The following is a 25993-nucleotide window of genomic DNA, read 5'->3' as shown; positions in this document are numbered from 1 at the left end:
AGGATTCTTGAGAGGGAAGCCATACACTTTCAAATGTGTGTTGGATGAGACAAGCTCCTGCCTGTAATTCTGAAGGAAATGTGTTGCTCTCCATTTAAAGTCTCCAGAAAAGAGGATTTCTCCACCCAGCATTGCTCCCGGAGCTCTTTTCCAGTCCCAGCTCCTCCCTGCCTATGATGGTGGCTCTCTCAACCTTTTGCCGGTGATGAGCAACGCCGTAGTATAAGTGACAGTTTGAGAGCACCGCTCTTCTCCAGCACTTGCTGCCTGGCTGATGATAGCAAGGATCCCTGTGAGTTTCCGCAGCGAATTGCTGCTGTCCTTTGATGGCCCCTGGGCTTTGAGCAGCACGTCCTGCTGCTGCTCTATCCCAAAGACACGCTTCCCCTTTGGGAAGAGCCGCCGGGAAAGCTGCCTGTTTGCTAAGGCTCATGTGCCTTGCTTGTCGGTTTGCTTTGTGATACCTGGAGAGAGGCTAACAGGTTTCCCTCCTCCAGATTTTGTTTGCTTTCTCATCTTAGCCACAAGTAGTTCTCTGGATTCATTGAGGGCTCCTTTCCCCCTCTCCGTTGTGTCAGTTTGTACAGCACAGGCCTGCAAGCAGGTTTTCAAAGGCTGGAAAGGGAATTGAACAGCCTGGAAGGTGCACCTGCAACAGCTGTTTTGTGGAGCTGTTGAAAGACCTGCACAAAACACAATTCAAGCAAGGCTGCTTATTTTCCTTTACTGTATTTATATCTGCTGACCTACTCCACTCATGGGCTGATCTCACAAGCATCTTGACCCTTGCATCTTCTTAATACTTTTTTGGGGTGGGGGAATAGGGGTTTCTTAAGTTGAGAGCAGGGATAGGAACCTGCGGCTCTCAGGACGTGGTTGGACTTTAACTCCCATCAGTCTCAGCCAGGTGCTGCTTTCTTTACGAGAATCATCATCTCTGCAATGACATCTGCTGTGATTACTTGGGCTCTATATTTGGTAGGATTCAGTTTTTGCAACTGGGGTGTCGTTCTGCTATGCTTCCCTCTCTCTTATTTTTAATACACAGTTTCGGCCTTTGCATGTCTGGATTCATAAAAAACCAGGACTAGAAAAGGTGGTGGGAAAGTAATGTCACTACCACGAGATCACACAAGCAGAGGAATACACAAATACCGTGAGCAGATAGGTTGCACCGGTCCAGGAGATGAATTCAAGAGGAATCATAGAATTATAGAGTTGGAATAGACCACAAGGGCCATCGAGTCCAACCCCCTGCCAAGCAGGAAACACCATCAGAGCACTCCTGACATATGGTTGTCAAGCCTCTGCTTAAAGACCTCCAAAGTAGGAGACTCCACCACACTCCTTGGCAGCAAATTCCACTGTCGAACAGCTCTTACTGTCAGGAAGTTCTTCCTAATGTTTAGGTGGAATCTTCTTTCTTGTAGTTTGGATCTATTGCTCCGTGTCCGCTTCTCTGGAGCAGCAGAAAACAACCTTTCTCCCTCCTCTATGTGACATCCTTTTATATATTTGAACATGGCTATCATATCACCCCTTAACCTCCTCTTCTCCAGGCTAAACATGCCCAGCTCCCTTAGCCGTTCCTCATAAGGCATCGTTTCCAGGCCTTTGACCATTTTGGTTGCCCTCCTCTGGACACGTTCCAGTTTGTCAGTGTCCTTCTTGAACTGTGGTGCCCAGAACTGGACACAGTACTCCAGGTGAGGTCTGACCAGAGCAGAATACAGTGGCACTATTACTTCCCTTGATCTAGATGCTATACTCCTATTGATGCAGCCCAGAATTGCATTGGCTTGTTTAGCTGCCGCGTCACACTGTTGGCTCATGTCAAGTTTGTGGTCAACCAAGACTCCTAGATCCTTTTCACATGTACTGCTCTCAAGCCAGGTGTTGCCCATCTTGTATTTGTGCCTCTCATTTTTCTTGCCCAAGTGCAATACTTTACATTTCTCCCTGTTAAAATTCATCTTGTTTGTTTTTGCCCAGTTCTCTAATCTGTCATGGTCATTTTGAACTGTGATCCTGTCCTCTGGGGTGTTAGCCACCCCTCCCAGTTTGGTGTCATCTTCAAATTTGATCAGGATGCCCTTGAGTCCATCATCCAAGTCGTTGATAAAGTTGTTGAATAAGACCGGGCCCAAGACAGAACCCTGTGGCACCCCACTAGTCACTCTTCTCCAGGATGAAGAGGAACCATTGATGAGCACCTTTGGGTTCGGTCAGTCAGCCAGTTACAAATCCACTGAGTGGTAGCATAGTCAAGACCGCATTTTACCAGCTTCTTTACAAGAATATCATGGGGCACCTTGTCAAATGCCTTGCTGAAATCAAGGTAGGCTACATCCACTGCATTCCCTTCATCTACCAGGCTTGTAATTCTGTCAAAAAACGAGATCAGGTTAGTCTGACATGACTTATTTTTCAGAAATCCATGCTGACTATTGGTGATCACAGCATTCCTTTCTAGGTGCTCACAGACTGTTTGCTTAATGATCTGCTCCAGAATCTTCCCTGGTATTGATGTCAGGGGGAGGAAAGAGTCCCATTGTGCAAGCAGAAGTTGTGCAAGCAAATCCCACTCCAGCTCCACGTTTGAGGGTGGTCTCTGTCAAAGTGTTTTCTGCCACTCCCACTCCCCATATCTGTGGGACTCTCAGCAGACTTATGTACCAGCTGCTAGTTGTGGGCAGCAGTGGTGCGCATCTGCACCAGACCTCTACTAACTGCCCACCATTTTAATTACCCATGAATCTCACAATGTAGCTTCACTCCAGGGCATTGTGGGAAATAATAAATTAAAATAGCAGCAAGTATTGTAATTTCCCACAATGCCCTGGAGTGATTGGGCCTGCAAGCTGTCCACCATTTCAGTAACTGTAAGTAGTTAAACCACAGTGAATTAAATAGATAAACAAATAAAATAGAATGTCAGTCAGCTTGCACAATCAGCCTGATGATAACAATAACAATTTAATTATTGCAGCCCATGCATATGACTGGGTTATCCCAGCTACTCTAGGCAGCTACGAACAAAGTATAAAAGAAAACACCAGAATATCAAACCTTAAAAGCTTCCCAAAACAATGGGTGTCTGGAGGGGTGCCTGTGCTTTTTTTGAGGGGGGGCTCCTGTTATTTCTTGTGCCTCTTTCCCAGCAACTGCTATTTGCTATCCTTTTAACCCAGTTAAACCCTTTTCCTGCTCTCCTACAGCTAAGCTTTGGCCCCTTCTCCAGAAGCCATTCCTGGTGGATGGTACTCATGCAGTCAGTTTGCTAGAGCTGTCCAGCTCCAGTGGCAGAAATCCAAGCTAAATGGCGCTGGACGATATTTGTGCCCACAAAACCTGGATCAGCATTTTGGCCCTTGATGGTTCAGCCACCTGCATCCTGTAGCCTTTTTATGAATTGACTGGAGCAGTGTTCTATTTTCATTACGCTCCCTGCTGCAGCCCCTCAGCACAGAAGGAAAGGCTGATTAAGAAAAGTGACACGAGATGCTGTCACCTTTCCCGTTTCAAGGTCCTCTGCCGCCGGTTGTTTTTAGAGAACACAACCTAATCACACATGTGAAAAAGCCCCTCTCAGATTCTCTGTGTGCAGGCTTTTGGTTTCTTTTGTCTCACTCTGTGTGTGTGCGTGAGCCAGCCTCATTTATTACATCAGTAGCTTGGGTGGCACTTTAGAGGATCTCATGAAACCGATTCTCCCCCTAAAAGTTTACGGGGCCATTCCAGACTGAAATAAATCGGTGGCGGATCAGACAAGACAGAGAAAAATAGAACGCAGATGAGATGCAATTGCATATTATAACTTGCATGGTGATAGTGAGCAGGAAGAACAAGGGCAGATGAATGTTGGAAGGGCCGGGGGGAAAAGGGCTGCTTTCTACGCATTCAGCAATAGTGAAGTGGTAAAGCTTTTTCTAGAGATTGTAGACATGCAGCGGGATGCAGGTGGCCAGCTGCATCTTTAAGGACCCCATCCATCTAAATAGGCAAACAGCTCCCAGCACTTATAACACCAGGGAGTTGAAAACCTGCTGAAAGAGTGGGCAACCTTTTCCAGGCTGAGAGCCACATCCCTGAGCACCCTTCTGGGGGATTGCACACAAGTTGTGGGTGTAGCCAGGGCGTAAAAATGTTTGGTGCAACAAACATAAATGTTACCTTTGTTCAGTAGGCTAGTTTTTACACTACTTCTCTATCCTCCATCCAGGCGTGCAGGAAGCATGTTCAGAGTTCAAGTCAAGCAAAAACACTCAAGGAGGCACAGAGCAAACCTGGAAACAAATCCCTACCTTCTTCTGTGCTGTTGCACTCACATCCCACTTCCCGTAGGCTTCTGGTTTTGTCACTGTGAGAACAGGAGAAGGGGCACTGGCTAGCAGGCTTTATGCTCTTAACTTTCCCCTTGTGGTTGCTGGAAATGCCCACTTTGGGAGCAATCCCTCGGCAGGTACCAAGCCAATTTCCTCCAAGATCAGCCTGCCTCTTCTCTATGCTGCTGCTGCTGCTGCTGCAGCAGCTGATGAGTGTTGTCATAAGTCTGATGGATACCTAGTTCCATCATGCTCTCCAGGGATGGGGGAAGTGGGGGGAGGGTCACTCCTCAAGTTTAATAAAACATAGTGTTTTCAAGGGGGGAAAATGACAAAGTCATTTGCTACGTCTAATGCATCAGCGAATGAACACCTGGCAGCACAGCTGAAATGGAACTCCGATGAAATGGCTAGAGGCAGCCGCTGGGCCTGATAAAAGGAAGGTGAGGGGGTTGGACAGGGATTACGACCAGGCTCACAGGAAAAGGACAGTCCAGACTTTATTCAGAGGTGGACTTTGGGCAACTTACTTGTCTCACATTTCATTTCATTCAGTTGTTGTTCCAGATTAACGGGACTTCACCCAGCACTGGTAGGTGTACTGCCCTCTGCATATCCTAATTTTCTCACTTGCAAGAACCTGGTTCAAATAATAACTTTTTATTTCATTTATGAATTACTTTCTACGAGGCATCTTGGAGTGGTTTCAGCATACAATAAAATCACATGTAAAACAGTTGCCTATAATGAAAAACTATTAAAACAATTACATATCTATAAAAAAAATGGAGGCGCAAGTCCAACATTCATCAGGTTGTAGTTCAACCATGATATCTACTCCCTTATTTCCAAACCTCCCCTTCCATCATCTGTAGCAAAGACCAAATTGAGGGTATACCCTCCCCTGAGTGTTGGACCGATGACAACTTGAGACAGGCTCGTGGTCGTCATGGAGACCACAAAGGCCCAAGCCAGGACACTAGAGAAATCCTCAGTATGGATAGTGAAATCACCCAGAGCTATCATTCTAGGTTCCTCCAACATTATACTATAGCTCAGTCAGAGAAGCTGCTGGGCAGGAGGGGTGTGTGTGTGAGACTTTAGCTGTCTCAGGAACAGGGGCCAACGGAAACAACCAAAGCACACTGCTGGTCAAGTACTGTCCCATTATGCTGTGGCTGTTCAAGTTGCGTTTTTATTTAGTTCCTCTACTGCACAAAACGTAGAACAGGCTTCCTCAACCTCGGCCCTCCAGATGTTTCTGATCCCTAGCTAGCAGGACCAGTGGTCAGGGATGATGGGAATTGTAGTCTCAAAACATCTGGAGGGCCGAGGTTGAGGAAGCCTGGCATAGAACATAGAAACATGAACAAAGGAGGTTTTCCTGCCTTAAGGAGGAGGGAGAGGGAGACAAGGATAAGGACAAGAATGTAGCAAATACACAGGCTCATCCCAAGACATCCTGCCGCCTAAGGAGGAACTGCAAATGTGTGTGTGTGTGTGTGTACACACACACACACACACACAGCGCCAAGGGGCATAGTATTCAAGACTGGCCAAGGCTTTGTTTTTTGGTGCCCAAGGCAAAAGAATCTCACAAGTATCTTTCCCTTAAAGCGAAAATACAACAATAACAAATTAAATAGCCAAAATAAATTCTGCCCTTCCATGACAACCCAAAATAAGCTCTGGAGGTGGCCACCTCACTTTGCCTAATGGTAGAGCTGGACCTGTGAATGCGGCCACATAGTTATTATTACTATGGTGTGCATAATGAGAAAAGAGATTTCTAACGCCTAGTAAATGCAGGTCCAATCAGCCCCTGCGAGCAGAAGCCGAAATAACAATCGACAAAGATTCCTATTGTAAAAACCTCTTATGCCGCCCAGCTTGTGATTGCTGCTCAGCTAAGTTACAGCTGGGAATTTTGGAATCTGCTGCCCTTTGAATGACTGATTTCTCGACTGTTAGAGCAGATGCATAGAAGATGCTTCTTTACATTGGCTCTGCTATCCTTTGGGTAGAATTTCCATGGATATTCTAGGAGTCCAGGTGGAACAGGGCTTAGGCCACAATTAAAGGCCAGCATCTTGGCTGGCATAAACTGGTGCAACTTCCTTGAAACCCAATCTAAAAAATACCTGTTTACTGCTGCTCCCCGCCACACACACACCCAGCTCTTTCCTCACCTTAGCAGGCAAGTGCTCTCTGAGGAGCTTTTCTAACATAGAAGATGAGTAAGTTATCACACGAAATCCCTGAAAAGAGCTTCAAGCATTCCAACATCCTATTTTCCTGTTGGGTCTCTTCAGTGCAGAACCATAGGATTCCTTGGAAGATTATCAAAGGCTCCACAATTAGCAGGTGGAAAACCTTCCCACCTATCTTCTTTGGAAATATACCACCATTGGGAAATCTTGAACATGCTTTATTTATTAAACTTGTGCCCTAGGCTTCGAGAGGGCAGCAACCAAACATGTAGCAAAACAACAGCTTGTATCCAACGTTGCCCTAAGTAACTGCCCTGTCAGTGCAAGGAATTTCCACTTGCACATTGGAACTGACTCCCTGCACCCCCATGCAACTCCTCAATCTGTTCTAGGGCTCCCCCCCAAAAAAACCTGGACAATATTTGGGAAGGGTGCAGGGGGAGTACAGATGGGGGAAAGTCCTGTTGCACAAGCATAACTCCTTGTGCTGACAGGACGATTACTTAGCACAACATTGGAAAAAAGCCAACACAATTAAAAAGGAAGCACTCTCAGTCCATGAAGGGCATCAAGAAGCCCCAAATGTCCTTGTGAGCATCCCATATGAGCTGTGGGTAGCATAGGACCCTCCCCAGGAGCCACAGGGTTCCATATTGATTCAGACAGGGGAGGGTCTCCGCAGGCAGAGGATTTGAAAATCACTGCCCTAAGTACCCATCAATGTCCTTTGCCAATGTGTATATTAGGAAATTTCTACCTGGAATCTGCGTTCTGAGTATCAACATGCAAAGATTATCCATGTTTCCTTAAATGTGCGTGCTTGCCAATTGCTCCTTCTCACCATGGGTACATGCAGTGGAAATCCCATACATACGACTGGCAAATGTGTATGATCTATAAACAGGTTTCCTGCACATCCAGACATGGAAGTGTTTTCCAGGTACGGATTTTGTAATGTGTTAAAGCAAGCAGTGTTTTCTTACCGGTGATTGTGGATGCGCAGCGCTCTCTGCTTCCAAGTAAGTGCAAAATGTGCAATTTGGGGCTCTGTGTGTTTAATTGTACCCTGGCTTTGGTTATTCAAACCTGGGGGTTGGAAGGGGGGCAACAGAAATGAAAATCTATAGCCCTTTATGACAGGAAGCCAGAATTCTGCTTTAAAAGGAACAAAAGCAATAATGACAGAAAGCAAACCAAACTGCACATCTCTATTCAGTAGTAAGTTTTGTTGAGCTGAATAAATTTTCCCCACGGATAAGTGTGCAGAGTGGGAATGGGAAACCACGACACACCAAATGTTAGACTGCAGCTCCCATAATTCCTGATCGGAGGCCAAACTGGCTGGGACTGATGGGGTTTGAAGTCCAAACGTCTGAAGGGAAGAAACCATGTTGGGCAATGCTGAGAGAGAGAGAGAGAGAGAGAGAGAGAGAGAGAGAGCTGTCTTACTCTTTACTTATCCCTGTCCATAGGATCATGACATTGGGGTGTGGGGAATCACCCACTGAATTTTTTAGCAGAAACCCGTTCCTGGGCCTACATCTGTAGCCAGCTGCTAAATAAAGCTACAGACCAATGTACTGTTTTGCACGAGTATTTATGTTGGCTTTTGTAAATGAGGCCAATTATAGTGAAAACAACTTTTTAAAAAGATAAGCTGTGCAGTTTCACATATTAATCCATCTGTGGCCCTGAGGCTAATGCAACAAACTGTCCAAGTCCAGAAGTCTCAGTGACTTTTAATTAGGAGTGCCATACGTGGAACATTTGCAGAACTAGCCTTCCTTTGATTGTTGATTAAAAGCCCAACTCTGCAAATGTTTCTACATCTGTAGGGGGAAGTCTTTTTAAAAAGAAAGAAAGATTTCAAGCAGCTTTTTTCCATCCTGGCCATGTTGTCTCGTGCTGATGGGAGTTGTAGTAGGAAGGCTCCAGGTTGGGGAAGCTGTTCCAGAAGGTTCAGAACTGAGCACCTGCCCAGGATCAGCAGATAGGGAGGTAAATAGCTCATGATTAGTCAGGGTTGATAAATGCACATTAAGAAGAAATTATTTATCTGTTCTTTCCAGTTAAATCCCACATTTTGCTCCAAAGAGCTCAAGGTGGCATACACAGATTTCCTCTTCTGCACAACAACCCTGTGAGGAAGCTTAGACTGAGAGAAGGTGACTGGCCCAAGGTCTGCCAGCGAGCTTCATGGCTGAGTCCCTGCTCTCCCACAAATGGGGAAACTGTGACACCCCCCCCCAGATGCTGCTAGATTAAAACTCCCATCCTCCTTGACCACTGGCCATGCCGAGAGGAGGCTGATGCGAACCGAGTCCAAAAAAACACATGGTGGGTCGCAGGAATTGCTCCTTTTAGCGCGTGTGTGTTGTCACTGTCATTCTAAAGCCGTGGTGTACGAGGAGATCATTGGAGAGCTGCTGGTCAGCCAGGCAGAGAAACGCAAAGCCTCTGCCCCAAGGTGCTGGAGCCACTGAGGAGATTGATAGCATAAGTGAAATGTGTACAATGTAAGCGCTCCGACTCGGAAAACAAATGGCCTGCCACGCATTCCTTGGTGCTGAACGTTTAGCCAGCTTTGGCAAAGCTTTGTGGAAAACAGTGGAGCCACACAAGGGTCACAGGCTGCCAGCTCTGCAGGCAAGGGGTGGCATAACTGGGCTCCTGAGCCCCACAGGGGTGCTGCAGAAAGCATGTACAATGGTACCTCGGGTTACATACGCTTCAGGTTACAGACTCTGCTAACCCAAGAAATAATACCTTGGGTTAAGAACTTTGCTTCAGGATGAGAACAGAAATGGTGCTATGGCGGTGCGGTGACAGCAGGAGGCCCCATTAGCTAAAGTTGTGCTTCAGGTTAAGAACAGTTTCAGGTTAAGAACGGACCTCCGGAACGAATTAAGTACTTAACCTGAGGTATCACTGTAGTTGGTCAAGGGTGCTGTGGACTCAAAAAGGTTGAAATCCTCTGCAATAAACAAACAAGCAGAGTGAGGCCTACCTGAGTATTTCATGGCTGCTTGACTACTACCAGCTTGTGTGGAAAGTGAGTCAGTCGTAAGTAAAGCAGGGGATGCTACTATTTCTGATTCTGGCGTGTTAGACTTGCTAAAAAAACATGTCTTCCAGACAGAGCAATAATGTGCGTTGCTGCTTGAGCTAGTTATGAGCTGGTTGCTGTCTGGCTTCTTTGTAATATTTTCTCTCTCCCCAAGGTTTAACTGAGGTGGCTGTAAATGGCCTATCACCAGCCCATCACTAGTTCCCTTAGTGTAGGCTGTTAGCAGCCAGTCATTTGGGTTACTAATAGACAACTGGCTGAGTCAGGCCAAATGTGTAAGCAGTGCTCTCTCTCTCTTGAGAGATCCACCATCAAGATTCGGCAACGTCCATTTACATGCTGCCACCATACACTTTGCTTCATCAGTTTTAGCCAGGACACAATATTTGTAAGCTCCCAGAGATACGAAGGGGTGCCATTTTTATGGACGATGTGAGAGAAGATAAACATTTGAGGTTCCATTTATTGCACTTAGATTTTGTCTCCCCACCCTCCAAACTCTGGATGGAAGATGTTCACATTCTACTGCGAAAACAGGGAAGTGCTGCAAGCTGAAACTTTGACTTCTGCAATTCAGACTATGTAGCTAAAAGAAATTTCTCCGCAGAATTTGCCTGAGGCTGCTCTTCCTAGCCAACAAACAGATGCTCCCATGAAATAACGGTAGATTGTTTAAACCAGTGTTTCCCAGGTATGTGGGCCCAAGCTGGGAAAGAAATACAAATATCCTGCAGTGTAGTAGATCTTACCCATAGGTCTTCCTCTTGATCTGAGCAAAGCTCAGGTATCCTTGTGCTTTGACCTGCCGCTGACCCACTGCAGATCCAGATCAGTTGCTCAGCTATCCCACTTCCTGTTGGTATCGACAGGACACCGGTCACCATGCCAGGGACTGGAGTTGTGGTCTACACAGTGCTAAAGATAGGCACCCTTAACAGCCTGAGTTATATTTAGCGTTTTAGCTGTGCTGTAATAGACTCCCTCACTCTCTCCGGCTGAAGCACAAAGTGGAACTCACGACTCTCATTCAGTCCTAGAGTTTCACATGGATGAGCCAACCTCCCTTGTCCCACACACAGGCGCCCAAGATTCTTAGGGATCGACAGTCCAGATCATTGGACTTGATGGCGCAAACTGCTGCACAAGGAGCCGTGTTAGCCGTACCAGGATGTTTCAGTGGATGCTGCTGCTGCTGCAAGAAGTACAAAGTGAATCTTAAGCACTCACCACCTTTGACGCTGCATCTCTGCAGCAGCATATACAGCCAAAAATGACAGGTTAGCTGTAGGTCATGCTCAAGCCTATATCCTGGGGCTGTCTGCAACTTTGGAAATTCCTCCAGAGTTTTGTGGATTGAGCTGGGTCTCAGCTATTTACTTAGGCTTCAATCCAAACTGTGTCTGCTCAGAAGTCAGGCCCATTGAATTCAATAGGATTGCAAGTTTTTATCCACTCTTTCCCTATGGAGTTCATAGTGGCTTTAATCAAGCACCCCGGTGGCCTCACATTCAGGCACAGCTCAGAACCAAAGACCTTTAGATCTTCAGCAGTTGAGTCTTGTTCAAACTGTTCTACATGCCATACTCATCCTCTTTTTGGGGAGGATGGGGGTCACAACAACTAGCAGATTCCAGTATATCTGCAACTTTGTGGGACAGTTTTTTTTAGCCTTGGCCACTGGTGGGGTTGGTCTACTTTGGCAAATGTGGCACTGCCCTCAACCAGCTCCTGCCTGGCTCCTTTCTTACAACCAAAGGATGCCTTCTGCTGTCATTGACTCTGGTGCCACCTACTGTTGGCCTCCTGCCCTATTATTCTCAGTCACCAGTCCCCTCTTGCCTTGGCCCAGAGATGACCAGGTGGTCATGTGTCAATTGACAGAAGAGAAAGAGGAAGTCTCTCCCCTCTGCGACTCTCTCGGTACTTCTGTAGACCTTCATTGTTGTCATTATTATTATAATTTATGAATTGCTTTGTGTCACGGCAATGCGCGCGCGCACACACACACACACAGTTTTTAAAACAGTACAAAAGGCCAGGGGGTGGGAGAGGGGTAGTTTCTCTTTTGTTTTATTGCTGAAAACCAACTGGGAGAAATTTTTTTACTGAAGGTAGTTTAAAAAGCAATACAAAATGAACACCAAAAACATAGACCTTTTGATTCAGTTGGACAAGTTTCTTGAAACAAAGAAGCAAAATGTATTCAATTGTTTCCAGAAAACACAGAGAGTTATAGCTGGCAGTGTGGTCTGCTACCACTTAACCTGTTTCGCCTTTCTTGTATTTGTAATTCTGACACTGGCTGGAAGGCACACTTGATTTAAACAAAAACTTCTTGCCCCTTATCAGTTTGTGCACCAGTGGCACAAAAGAGGCTCACGATTGGCACGTCATGCGTCAGGCATTTACAACGCTCTTAGAGAAGGTTATCAGATTGAATTGATCAGCCTGGGAATTTCTGAAATATTGTCCTGTCTGGGGCTGCACTTGCTCACTTGAACTTTATGCAAGTGTTGTGCAAGCTGTGTATAATTAGCATACACTGTCGTGGTGAGGCAAGACTTCGCTGTGGAGAACCTCCGTCTATAAATGAAGAAGCTCTATAGCTTCTTCTGCATCATGTGGCTGCTCTGTAATGATCAGCCAGCACAGGCTGATTGCTCAAGGACGAAGCACACTATTGTTGCTGCTGGTGGTGGGTTTTTTAAAGAGCCATTCTTCACCAGGTCCTGCGCTTATCTGGGAAGAGCTACCGTAACTTTTGGGTTTGTCCCTCCCTGCCCCCAGAACTGTAAAATTTATTAGCCGCTGCAAATGGACACTTCTTCCTAATCAAGATCTCATCCTCACCATCATCATTTCAAAAGTAACCACATACTTCCCACTTTCTACTTTTTTATAAAAAAAAATGCATATCAAAAGAATTTGAAATCCAGCATTAGAAAAGCAATCTTGATACGGTATGATGAACATTTCTCTCTCTGAAGTTTTGTACCCTGGTCTGTGACATTTTGGACATTTTGTGTTCAATTTAAGGTACTTTAAAAAATGGGTTTCCTTATTAAATTTCATATTTAAGCTAAAGAGCATGGTGGAGGTGGGAGTTCACCGGGTGATATTAAACAAAGTTTTGTGCAGAGTAGACACACTGAAATTAATGGACCGAAGTTTGCCATGTTCATTCATTTCAGTGGGTCTACTCTGAGCAAAGCTTCGTTGCATGCCAGCCATTGTGTTCCTCTCTCAAGCAAAATTGCTTGGGACTTCCATTGTAATTTACAGTCATGCCATGCAAATGGATAATTTTAGATTCTGGATGTTAATAAGGCAAAGTGTGGTGACTGACTTGGGTGGCAGAATCTTTATTTCCCCTTGCTCTTCACTCACCTCTTTTTCCCTGGGGGAGAGGGGGGGTATGTGCCATTTTGTGGTTTGCTTCAGGTGCCAACACATCTTTGGCTAGCCCTGTGGGGGCCATCCTACTTCTTCTGCTGAATGGGGCCCTGGACTGCCACCCCAGTGTCCCACGTACCACTGGCAATATAAGCTTGGCAGCTTGTGGAGGCCTGGGAGAAATGAATAACTCAGATGTATGCTTGATAGTTGGTTAGTGTGTGGTGCTGATAATACCAAGGTCGCAGGTTCGATCCCTGTATGGGACTGCTGCATATTCCTGCATTGCAGGGGGTTGAAATAGATGGTCTTCAGCGTCCCTCCCAACCCTACAATTCTATGATTTATGAACACAGGATGCCATGAACTCTACTGCCCCAGCTAAACAGACTGCTTCTCTGTAGTGGGGAAAACAATAGTCTCCTGACGAAGAGTCTCTGGTACAGAAAGCTCATCCTGCACATTTTTCCAGGTCCAAGCTGGTACATAATTGGCCATGTGGTTTTAGAAAAATCAAGAACAAGCTTGTCATCTTGCCCCAGTTTAATTATTTTACATGTCACAAGACCAGCCTCGGGAGTCTTCGTGTTGAAGCAACTGGCCTTCAGTTTTTTGATGTGCTGATTTAAACAATATCTGAGTGTTTTAGCTCACTTCCCACCAGTGTCTCACAAGATTCACCTGCAAAACCCGCAAGGTGTAGAAACATAGCCCCCTCCCCAATAAAACAGAACAAAGGTGGTGTATGATTGGGATGAAGGAGGCTTGCTTACGTTCTGCCAGCCTGCAATGTGACCAGTCTTCTTAGTTGTGGTCACAACATCCATATGCAGACTGATTGAGAAGAGCTCTCTGTGCCAGGTACAACCTGCATCAGAGTTTCAGGAATCAGCAAGAGGCCAGGCAACTTCCCCAAGAGCGTGTATATGGCTAAAGAGGCAAGAATTGTCCCTGGCCAGGCTGTTGCGCTCTCAACCCTTCAATGAGAGATGGGGAAGCCATGGCTTTCCAAAGGTTCCTGGGCTATCTAGTCCTACAATCCCAGACCACACTGGCCATGCCAGCTGGGGCTGGTAGGAGTTGGAGTCTAACAAGGGTGGGTGGGCACCAACTCCTCGCACCCAATGCAGAGAGAGGCGCTGATGGAACCGTTTTACCTTTACCAAAAAGAAGAGCCCATGGCACTAGTCCTGAAGATGCGAATACTGCGACGTGTGTGGGGTGCATGCCATGCAAACAAGGCTTCATCAGAGTTGGTAAAGGGACCAAAGTCGCCCTGCCTTCTGTCTTTCCTACTAACAAACTAATGGCAAAGCATCTCCCCTGCCCATTGACTCCGTTCGTTTGCCCCCCCCCCCGCCCCACGTTCCAAATTAAAAGCCTCCTGACCACGTGACCCTTAGTCCTGACGGGGTCCAGGCGACAGCTGGAGGCTCCTGACTCCGAAGGCTTCGGCGCTCTCCGCCTCCTCCTCCTCCCTTTTGCGTAGGAGGGGCGGGGGGCGGCTCCCCCTCCCTCCAGGCCCCTCCCACGGAGCCCTGCTTAAGGGCCGGGGTCCGAGCGCCCTTAAAGGGACAGGCTGCGGAAGAGGACCTTGGTGGGACGCCAAGCTCTTGGCTGGGGAGCAGGGAAGAGCGTGGGCTCGAGGCGCGGCGGGTAGCAGAGCATGGCAGGAGCGGCGGGAAGAAGGAGGGGAGGTGGGCAGCCGAAGGGCACAGGCGAGCTCCTGCCGGCTGGAGCTTGGGGAGAAGAAGGGAGGCAGCGGCGGCTGAGCGTCGGGGGAGCGCGGGCGGTACGCCGAGCACGCGAGGGCTCCTCCGGCCACTCCGCCGATTAGCTCGCAGGTGTGTTCCGCGCTGGGATCCGTCTGGCTTCTCCCGGTCCAACCGTGGGTGCGTGCTGGGTGCTTTAGAGCCTACGAGGCACCCTCTGCCTCTTCGGGCCGCCTATGGGCGCCGCACGTGGGGACACCTCGGTCTTCCGACGGCGCCGCTTCTTTAAAGGCGAGGTTGCCCTGCGCGTCCTTTCTGGGGAAGGGGGGCGACCGAGAGGCGGACCGAGGCCACCGGGCGAGCGGAGGCCAAGGCCACTCGCCCGCTTCCCGCCCCGAGCGCCCTCCCTCTCCCTAAACTGGGAGCGGTGCCCGCGCAGACGGAGCGAGGCAGCTTTAATCGGAGCCACCTGTCCCCCTCCTGGGACTCGCTGGCCCAGCGCCTAGGCGCCAAGTTGCAGGAGGGTTCAGGCCGGGTTAGAGGGGAGGGGAGGGGATGGCAGCCCGGGCGGCCCCGCGCGCACGGAAGGACATCTGCCCGATCTTTGTGCCAGCGCCCTGCGCAGCCTTGCTGCTGTCTAAGATCCTCTCCGCCGTCCCGCCCGCCTCCTCCTCCTCCTCCTCCTCGGCCGCGGAGATGGAGAAGAGCCGCGGAGGGCGATGAAGCGGGCGGGAAGGAGGCACTTGCTGGCATCCCGGGCGCGCGGCCGTCTCGCCTCCTCCAAGGGCGACCCTCGACGGAGGGCAAGTCCTCCGCCTTGCTAGCCGCCGGCTGCCCAAGTTGGATCTCGCCACCTCCCTCGCTCCAAAGCCGTTGGGATCCCTCGGTCCCGTCCCCCCCGTCCCCACTCCTTGCAAGGATACGCTGGTGACCCCCGCCAGGCAGCCACGGAGAGCCCTTCGCGCCACTCGTCTGGCTCCGTGGTGGCGACAGGGAAGGCGGGAGAGGACGCGCGGAAGAAGGAGCCGAGGGTCGCTTATGCCTCGCCCAGCCAGTCGCCAGAGGGTTGGCGAGCGGACAGGGGGGCCGACCCCCGACAGCACCCTCCTCTTTCCGAGACCGCGAGGAGCCCAGACGTGCCCCGGAGACCAGGGGATGCAGCCCTCCGCCGCCGCACTTGCCCTCTAGTAAGTAGCCCCGGTTTGTTTACTTCTCCCTCCGCCGCCGCCGCAGCAGCAACAGCGGCGTCTGGCTAGTAAGTAACCCGAGAGGCGCCCATCCCGCGGCCACCTTGTCAATGTCACGCCTGGAGTTGTTCCTGGAGGGCTTTGCGCAGCGCCAAGTCCGTGGCGCTTTCCCCAAGTTCTGCACCCCCAAGGAAGAACTCGCCCTCCCTTTAAAAAACAACTCCCTTTCCTTGCTATCTCTCTCTCTCGCCTTCATTCTGAAAGCAGCTCCCATCCATCCACCCTCCGGGTCGTGTTGGGAACGTTTCCACGAAACCCCAAGGTTGGCTTGGTTGGAAGGCAAGAGAGTTTGGTTGGGGTGTGTGTGTGTGTGTGTTTTGGCGCTCGCTTGTTCTCCCCTCCGAAATCGCCGAGTGTCGGTATTTTTACATCCCCCCCCACCCCCCTTCCAGCACCTTGCGTAACATCGCATCAGGCAGGACACTTTGCATTTATTTTTGGTTAATCCATATGCGACCTTTTTAAGCTGCATTTTTTGCCTCGCTCCCTCCCTTCTTCCTTCTTGCGTGTCTGAGCCGGAGCCCGGGAGGGAGGGAGTCTTGTCCCGGTGACAAATGGTCCTCTCTCCCTCTCCCCCCCCCTCCATGTTCCTCCTGGGCTTCTGGCATTTGTCTACAAACGATTAGGGTTCTAATTGGTATTGATAACGCTCTCCCTCCCTCCCTCCCGCCCCGTCTCCAACTGTTGCTGCGGGAGGAGCAAAGGGGAGAAAGGGGGAAATTACATAAGAATGCTATGAATAATACGGTTTCTACTAATAAGGCGGACATACATTAGAGCATCGGGGTCTTAGAGGAAAGGTGGCTGTTGGGAACGAAGTTTTTTTTGGGTGTGTGTGTGGCGATTATTCATGCGCATCCGGAAGTTTTTGGGGAGAGAGAGAGGGAGACCTTTTGGGGGTAGAGGAACAAAAAGTCAGACAGGATAATGGGGCAGAGTGTGGCATGTCATGGAAGTACCTTCCTGAGGGGAAGAATTACATCACCATCATCATCTTCTCCCCTCCTCAAGTATCCTTGGAAGCGCTACAGAAGTAGATTCTCCTGAATCTCTCCCCCTGTTCCTTTTTCTCCTTCTGTTCTGTAATCTCAGTTTTCCACTTTGTCCTCTGTATATCAACAACGTGCACTATTCCCTGCTACCCAGTTCTAACTAACTTTCCTCCCTTCCTTTAGTTACTGTATATTCCCTTAAACTTGGCGGTGGGGTTGTTTCCTGGAATGGGATCGTTATAATGCAAGTGATCCTTCTAGCCCAGTTAAAAGACCTCAGAATCTCAATCGTGGAGGAGGGAAACCTGTGCTTCACTCCATCCTCAAATTTAGGATTTTTAAAAGTTTGTAGCTTTGGTTAGTGCGGTGCGGTGGTTAGATTATGGGGCTAGGACCTGGGAGACCAGGGTTCAAATCACAACCCAGCCAAGTTGTGCATCCTTGGGCCAGTCACTGTCTCTCAGCCTAACCTACTTTAACAGGGTTGTTGTGAGGATAAAATAGAAAGGGGGGATAACCCCCTTGAACTTATTTTCAACACATAACAGTAGTAAATAAACAAAATATAACTCTCACACAGATAACAGGTAGATTTAAACGTACAGATATTTTAAGGAATTTTCATCACCCACAAAATTAAGGGGAGTTAAAATAATTTCCACTGACAGTTGTGTGTGTTACCTGGAGATACGTTTTGGGAGGAGAGGAAGGTGATAGTAAAGTGAGGTTTATAAATAAGGCCGTTTTGTTCTCCATAACCATCTGCCATGACGTGATATGAGTGGCGAGAAAGAAACTGAATCTAAAATGAAATATTCTCCAGGTTGGTTGGATAGTTATTTTTTTAATGGGGGGGGGGGTCATACCATTAAAAAGAAAAGAACAACAAATCATACCATCAAGTAAAAAACTGAAAACTGAAACCTTAACATGGGAGAAAAAAGCAGAGTTAAAACCTTCTTTCATATATTAAAGATGCATTAAAAGCTATGCAGAATTGGAATGTTTTCACCCGCAGCCTGAGCGCTGTCAGGGATGGGGTTAGTCTCACCGCCTTTGGAATTAGAAACTGGAAACTCTGCTCCTACTGGAGGTTCTCTTCTGCAAGCTCCATGGATATACAAGGGAAGGATCTGTTCAGTTTCCATTCATTTCCACTGGAACTCTTTGCTGCTGTTCTTGGGGTTTTCCTTCTTCTCTTCCACCTTTCTCTGTGTACTCTTTAGCAATCCACAATGTGTGTGTGTGTGTGTGTGTGTGTGTGTTGGCAAATGCAGCACCAACAAAATTCACTGTTTACGGCAGCACCAACAAAATACGGCTGCGACAGGTTTGCCTATGTATATTATAAAACAATATGCTTGAAAGGTGTTCCCTACAAATGGAGCTTTGCATGCAAAATGTTGGGAGCTGTGATAAGGTAGATGTTCTTCCTCTTCTTCCTCCTCCTGGGAAAGAGAAATATGCAGTACTGGGTTTTGAGGGCTTTCTCAAGAAGCCATCAGCCTTCACTTTCCTTGAGCTCCACAGAGGTGAAAATGTTGCCCTTCCATTGCGTCCAATAGCAAAAAATCTCTCTGACTTCAGGACCAGGACCAAATCTGCTCCCACATTTCATAAGGTGGCGGTGGGGACATAGGCCAAGATTTGCTTCCACCTGAATTTATTCCCTGCACCCACGGCCTCTGCCTTGTTTGAAGAGGGAATATAGTAGCTCTGAAATGCCTTGGGGCTGACCACCCTCAGCATAGCAGCAGTGACTTCCCAATCCTTTCGGCTCATAATCTCCCTTTTAAATAATTTTCCTAAATAAGTACTTATGTGATGCTTATTTAGAGGGCTTTAGGAAATATGGATTAAAGAGGCTGTTTTTCCCTCCCTCTTTTTAATACATTTTTAAAAAGTACAGTAAGAGCAGGGGGTGGGGGCTGGGAATCTGTAGCATGCAGGGAAACTGGACAAGGAGGCAGGGAAGCAGGATCGAACCATCACCACCGGCTCTTCCTGCTACGTATTTCCTGGGGAAAGAAGAGAGAAGGGCAGCACTGGTGATGTTCTGTGTAGCCACAGCTTGAAATTGACAGAGGGAAAACACAGCACAGGAGTCTATACTTGCTTACAACTCTCATTCTTGAAAGATTTCCTTGGGTCTTTCTCGTTCCCTTGTAGTTTGGCAAGACTTGGATCACTTGACATACCAGTAAAAACAGGAAAAAGGTATGTTTGAATTTAGCACATTCGGAGCCTCTTGGTCCCTTTTCCATCCATTCTGTGCTCTGGGTTGAAACAGCATCATCGTGGAGAGTCATCTCTGAGACACAGGGGTGATTGGAACTGCTTGATTCCAGCTGCAGCCTGAGATGGGTGCATCAAGCCTAGATAGTTACTGACTTTATACATTTCCTCAGTAGTTCATCTTTGGGTTCTGTTTTGCCGCATTCCCTCCCCGCACAACAGGGAGGAATATCTTACAATTCTGAATTGCTGGTCCTCTCTCAGCTCTTCATATCTGGTGTTCAAATTTACTGTCCACATTCTCCTGCCCTTGACATTACTGAAATGCTACTAAACATTTCAGGTCTCGGCCTTTGGAAGAGTTAAGCAAACACAATTCTGTTTACGCTCACTAAGTGCCATCCTTGCAACAATCTCCAAATCACTTTAGCTCCAGACACTTGTGACTTCTTCAGCCTTCATCACACTTTGCAGAGCTAGGCAGGGCTTTTTCCCCAGCCAAGACTCAATTTTGACACCTCTCAGTGGGTGCCATTCCCATTATAAGAGAGGCGTTTGTGGTGAGTTTCGGCACCTCTTCTTCTAGAAAAATAGCAGTGGTCCTGTGTCAGTTGCGTGGTTCTGTCCTCAACAGAATGCTTCAGAGAAATTGCTCGTCTCGCAGCTCCTCTGTGAAATGGCTACGTTGCATGTAGGTTGTGTCAAGGGATTCTGATACAAATGCAGGGAGATGGACAAGTGAGTGGAAAGCTGGAGAAAGATCTAATTGGATCTATGGAAAGCAAACTAGTGAACCCTGATCACAACCACCCACCTGCAGCAATATTGTTGTGCTTGTGCTTCCTCTGTACAGTGGTACCTCAGGTTACAGACGCTTCAGGTTACAGACTCCACTAACCCAGAAATAATACCTTGGGTTAAGAACTTTGCTTCAGGATGAGAACAGAAATCGTGCTCCAGCGGCGCGGCAGCAGCAGGAGGCCCCATTAGCTAAAGTGGTGCTTCAGGTTAAGAACGGACCTTCGGAACGAATTAAGTACTTAACCCGAGGTACCACTGTAGTTGAATATCGCACAGCTCCATGCAGGTGATTGTGATGGGACTATCTGGAAAAGATGTTGTGTCTATGTGGGCAAGTAGCCTTTTCACGGGTCTTGCAACTTCCTGTTGCTGCTGCTGCTGCTGTGCAATGCATTGCAGCTGCCCATTGTTGTGCCAGTTAAACAGACCGGCACGCTAATGGAAATACCGTTTTTTACATGACCACCCCTTGGAAGATATTAATTCAGTTAATGACTTTTCTCTTTTGCAAACAGTGGAGGCTATCAGTGGGGGTAGTTTTTACTTGTTTTATGGTGTGTTTGTAAGTTGCCTTGAGATGTGTGTAAAAGGCAATCGATAAATTAATAAATGATGATGATTGATAAGAATAACAGAAGCCTTAGCTGGCAGTATCTGCAGCTGTTCACAAGTACTGAATATACTTTCCCACAAGTTCCCTCTGCATTTGCTTGATCAGGGATATTAACAGATCAAAACGGTTTTCACGTGAGAGAGGCGCTTCCCGCATGGAAGCTGCTTACATAATTCCTGTGAGTAGTTCATCAGCTGTGATGAATGCTTGGTGGCTATTTTGATACAGGTATGTTCAGCAGAAAGCCACAACTGACGGTGCAGTGGAATAGATGCCTTGTCACATTCATATTTGACAAACTGCACATGGCACCCATAAAGTTTCCTAGGCAGAAGTGATCTCCATGTTAATACCTTTTTTCTGAATTGCCTTAAATCAGGAACCCCCAGCCTTTTGGAGCCTGGGAGACACATCTGAAATCAAAGAAACTGCCATGGGCACCTCAAAATACCCATTTTACAGAAGGAAATCTGACTACTGAAGACACAAATGGCAAACAACACGCAAACACCTATACCCCCAAAATAAAAAAGATAAAAAGCTGCCCCCCAAAAAGCATCCCCCACCCCAAACAAACAAAATAAATATTTTAAAGTTAAAAATAAGAAGGAGCAGTAGAAACCTTGGTGAACACCAAGGGATGTCTAAGGGTGCAATGGTGCCTATGAGTGCCATGCTGGGGACTATGGTCTTAAATCTTTATTTCCCATTCTTTAGGTATCTGCCAAGAAAATGTGTGGCAGGTAGTTACTGGGGACAGGGCCTTTTCAATGGTGGCACCCTAGCTATGGAATGCTGTCCTCATAGAGGCTTGCCTGGCATTCACTTTGTGGTCTTTTGGGCACCAGGTGAAAACTTCTTTTTATTTCTTTCGCAGGTTTTTTAAAATTTTAAAACCTGCTTGGAATATCTTCTGGTGTTGCTTGAGAGTAGTCCTCTACTAATTCTAATCTCTGCTGCTGAAGTTTTTATGCTTCAGCATTGTTGTTTTTTATTAGATGTCTTACCTGCCCTTCACAAGTTCCCAGGGCAAGCTGCAACAGTGTAAAACAACAACGTTGGAACCAGCTAAATTGCTAAAACAATTTACAATTAGAAGCATAGAGGGGTGCCCTAAAATACAGGTATATAGTGTGTCAAAGGCCAGGGCAGGAAATATTATTATTATTATTATTATTATTATTATTATTATTATTATGACTACTACTACTCCACCCATCTGGCTGGGTTTCTCCAGCCACTCTGGGCAGCTTACAGCATATCTAAAATCATCAAGCATTAAAAATCTCATGATACAGGGCTGCCTTCAGATGTCTTCTAAAAGTTGTGTAATTCTTTATCTTCTTGACACCTCCACAGGGAGGGGGCCACTACCAAGAAGGTACATGTTTAGTATACAACTGAACTGATTCGCCTTAGTGTGTCATCTCAACCTGGCGTGAGGTTTGTCTCTGCCCCAGACAAGCCAATAATTATAACCAAGGTTTTGTTCACCATTTACAGCTTGTGGTCTGTCTGGAATGAGACAAACCTTGAGCCCAGGTTCAGATAACATTCGAAGCTTTGCTCGCAGGAGTGCAGCAACAGCAGCAGGATCAGAGGGACAGCAAAATAGCCACAATCTCCTCTCCAGCAGCTTGTGCATTTGTGCTAAGCCATGGTTTGGCTTCACATCATTTGTCTCTGACTGAATATGGCGTTGGACCCTGACTCTTAAGCAAATAACATTTTCTTGGCAAAGATGACTTCTCAACAGAATAGAGGCTTCTTTCACCTGCCCAGTTGCAGGAAGTAAAACTTCAGAATATTATCCTTGGCTAACTAGACTGCCTTTTTAAGCAGGCAACAATTCTTATTTCAGGGCAGGTCTATGTATGGAGCAGAATGAAGTGGCAGAGTCCTGCAGTTTTAGAAGTGACTGTACCACTCCAGATCACAAGGGTGGTGGTGGGGGACATGATTGGATCCCCTCCTTTAGAAAGGAAGAAAGCAAAAGCCCTCACAAGTTACTTTGCTATTTAAAACAGCCCTAGGAATAAGCTGGGCTGTGTAAACTTGATTTTCAAATTATATATGGCGGGAGGGGCGGGACATTCACAAATGTGCTCTGAAACAGTGCAATCACTTATACCATCTTGTTCTGCTGTACTTGTTGATTGAGCCTCATTCACACAACAGCTGTGTGTGCCTGCCTCGCATTTGTTTTCCTCCCCCCCCCCTGGAATGAAGAACTGAGATTGTATGATTGACTCGCCTGTGGCTGATTTGTGATTTGAGCCCGGGCTGCAGATCCCAAGCCAGCTGCTGCCTTTACGTGATGGGTTTTGGAAATGCTGAGGAAGATGGATGCCCTGTGAAGTTGGGGGGGGGGGAGGGTTTGGAGTTATTTCCATGAGCTGGGCTAGCCATGAGGACCCAGCGGTATGGATGGAACACTGATCACAACTGCTTCTCTGTATTAACTGTATCAGTTAGGTTCCCCTTTGCGCGTCTAATCTCAGAATGACAGGAAGACCTAATATCCCTATTGTTTAAGAATCTCTGTGTGAAACTTAAATGGGCTACCACCCCCTGTGCCCACATGAGTGGGAGAGAGGATTATTCCATGCAGCAGGAAAATGTCCCAGCCTTTTCTCACTCCTGTGATGTCACAGCATTCCGTAAGGATTGGGGCAAGTGATGTGACGTTCCCTTGCATGAACTGGTCCCGAGTCTTTTCTCCCACTTATGTGTTTTCTTGAGGGGTAAGACGCATCCTACCTCTCTTTCAAATTAGAACAAGTGAAGGCGGTAAAGGTCCTGAGCGAGTGCTTGGAGGTGGTTGGAGGATGGATGGCTGCTAATGGATTGAGGTTGAATCCTGACAAGAAAGAAGTACTGTTCTTGGGGACAGGGGGCGGGCTGGTGTGGAGGACTCCCTGGTCCTTAATGGGGCAACTGTGCCCCTGAAGGACCAGGTGCGCAGCCTGGGAGTCATTCTGGACTCACAGCTGTCCGTGGAGGCACAGGTCAATTCTGTATCCAGGGCAGCTGTCTACCAGCTCCATCTGGTACACAGGCTGAGACCCTACCTGCCCACGGACTGTCTCACCAGAGTGGTGCATGCTCTAGTTATCTCCTGCTTGGAATATTGCAATGTGCTCTACGTGGGGCTACCTTTGAAGGTGACCCGGAAACTACAATTAACCCAGAATGTGGCAGCTAGACTAGTGACTGGGGGCAGCCGCCGAGACCACATAACACCAGTCTTGGAAGACCTACATTGGCTCCCAGTATGTTTCCGAGCACAATTCAAAGTGTTGGTGTTGACCTTTAAAGCCCTAAATGGCCTTGGCCCAGTATCCCTGAAGGAGCGTCTCCACCCCCATTGTTCTGCCCGGACGCTGAGGTCCAGCGCCGAGGGCCTTCTAGTGGTTCCCTCACTGTGAAAAGTGAGCTTACAGGGAACCAGGCAGAGGGCCTTCTCGGTAGTGGCGCTTGCCCTGTGGAACGCCCTCCCATCAGATGTCAAGGAAATAAACAACTACCTGACTTTTAGAAGACATCTGAAGGCAGCCCTGTTTAGGGAAGTTTTTACTGTGTGACATTTTAATGTATCTTTAATCTTTGATGGAAGCCACCCAGAGTGGCTGGGGAAACCCAGCCAGATAGGCGGGGTACAAATAATAAATTATTACAATATCATTATTATTGTTGGTATCCATCTGTCTCAAGAGACCATGGAGAGCACCTCCAGGGATGAAGTCAAATTGCTGCATTAGCACCAAAGTGACCTCCCCTAGGCACAAGCCTGGGCAGTGTGTGGATGGAGGTCCTGGGCTGCCCAGACAACAAGACCCTCCTCTCAACCTCACTGATGTGGTCCAAAGGAAAGCAGGGCAATATGCTTGGCACCAGCTTGGCTGCAGGAGCTGCCAGAAGAAGGCATACAAGACACCATCCAACCATCTTAGGGACTCTACTCTGGATTTGTGAAGGGTTTTATTGCTTAGCCCTTTCTTCTCCCAAAGATACCCTGCAAGGCAGCAGAGGTTTAGGATCCTAGATGGGCTGCCTTCCCAGGTTGATGAGCCCCATCTGTCCCTCACTTCTCTCTACAGCACATGCAGAAACCTCATTCTTGACTGTTGGGTCCAGTATTGGTCTCATCCGCTCAATCTGCCACATCTTCGCAAGTCCCTAACTCGCTGAGGGTTTGAGACCCATTGGCTCCCCTCACCTGGTTTAGCCAGCCAGTTGAAGCTATTTCCAGGGTGTGGCCACTGTCCTATACTGACAGCTTCTAGGAGCCACAGGTGAGAGCTGAGTACAGGGTGGGGCCCAAAGGTGGACGAACCACCTGAGAAGGAGCACAACATGTCCCCCACTAGCAGTATTACACCTCCTCTAACACCCCTACACTTTTTCAGTTGGGAGCAAGATTTGACTGGTGCTGTAGTGAGTTGGTTTGGGTTGGTTCGGTTTTGCCCAAACAACTGCAAAAAGAAACGTCATTGTTTTGTCTGTTGTATGGACTAATCCAGCCTTAGAGTTGGGGTCGAAGTGAGTAAAGGACGATGATTTGACTAGGGTCTGGAGTTTAGGTATGCTTGTTTACTTACACTCAGTGAAAGAATTGTCGTCTCTCTGCTGGTATATCAAAGGGAGAAAAACAGAGAGAAGCGGGGGGGGGGGCTTGGTGCTTCTAGTGCTACTTTTGGTCCCATCTTTGTTCGAAAGGGGTTGTTACTGATTGAAAGAAGTAGATCAGTTTGTGCCTTGCTACTAGTCAAGAGGACACAGGTGGCGCTGTGGGTTAAACCACAGAGCCTAGGACTTGCTGATCAGAAGTGGGCGGTTCAAATCTCCGCGACGGGGTGAGCTCCCGTTGCTCGGTCACTGCTCCTGCCAACCTAGCAGTTCGAAAGCACATCAAAGTACAAGTAGATAAATAGATACCACTCCGGCGGGAAGGTGAATGGCGTTTCCGTGCACTGCTCTGGTTCGCCAGAAGCGACTTAGTCATGCTGGCCACATGACCTGGAAGCTCTACACTGTCTCCCTCGGCCAATAAAGTGAGATGAGCACCACAACTCCAGAGTCGTCCGCGACTGGACCTAATGGTCAGGGGTCCCTTAACCCTTTACCTTTATTAGTCAAGAGGGTAATCGGGTCCTGCAATGAGACATTGCAGTGTGGCACACACCTGTTCAGGGTGCCAGACCACTTGCTCCATTCCATTCCTCCCTCTCCCCCAGCTTTTCATTACTAAGAATCCTGTGGTCGCTGAGCATGTTCTGTTCTCAGTAGTCCATTGGGGAGATTTCTCTCCCCTTTATCTTCCTCTCAGTAGTGGCAGGGTGGAGTTTCAGAGCTGCCCTCTTGGCACTACCAGTGCTGCAGTTTACCTGGGATTAGG

General features: G+C 47.8%; 1 protein-coding gene across 2 annotated transcripts in view; it reads left to right on the top strand.

The window, feature by feature from the left end:
* The first annotated feature begins 14549 nt into the window (after window positions 1–14549).
* The window catches only part of GRIN2C (glutamate ionotropic receptor NMDA type subunit 2C), a 95531-nt gene continuing 84087 nt past the window's right edge, over window positions 14550–25993 (top strand). Inside the window, exon 1 of one of the 2 annotated variants that reach the window (XM_082211022.1) lies at window positions 14550–14839. The gene's annotated coding sequence lies outside the window, so the exon portion shown is untranslated. Of the gene's footprint in view, window positions 15895–25993 lie in introns of both variants that reach the window. The other variant, XM_082211020.1, reaches the window with a different exon arrangement.

This window comes from Podarcis vaucheri, assembly GCF_965113315.1.
Source record: "Podarcis vaucheri genome assembly, chromosome: 2".
NCBI classification, from domain to species: Eukaryota; Metazoa; Chordata; class Lepidosauria; order Squamata; family Lacertidae; genus Podarcis; species Podarcis vaucheri.
Note: the sequence above shows the minus strand (reverse complement) of the source record. Positions and strands in the feature narration are given on the sequence as shown.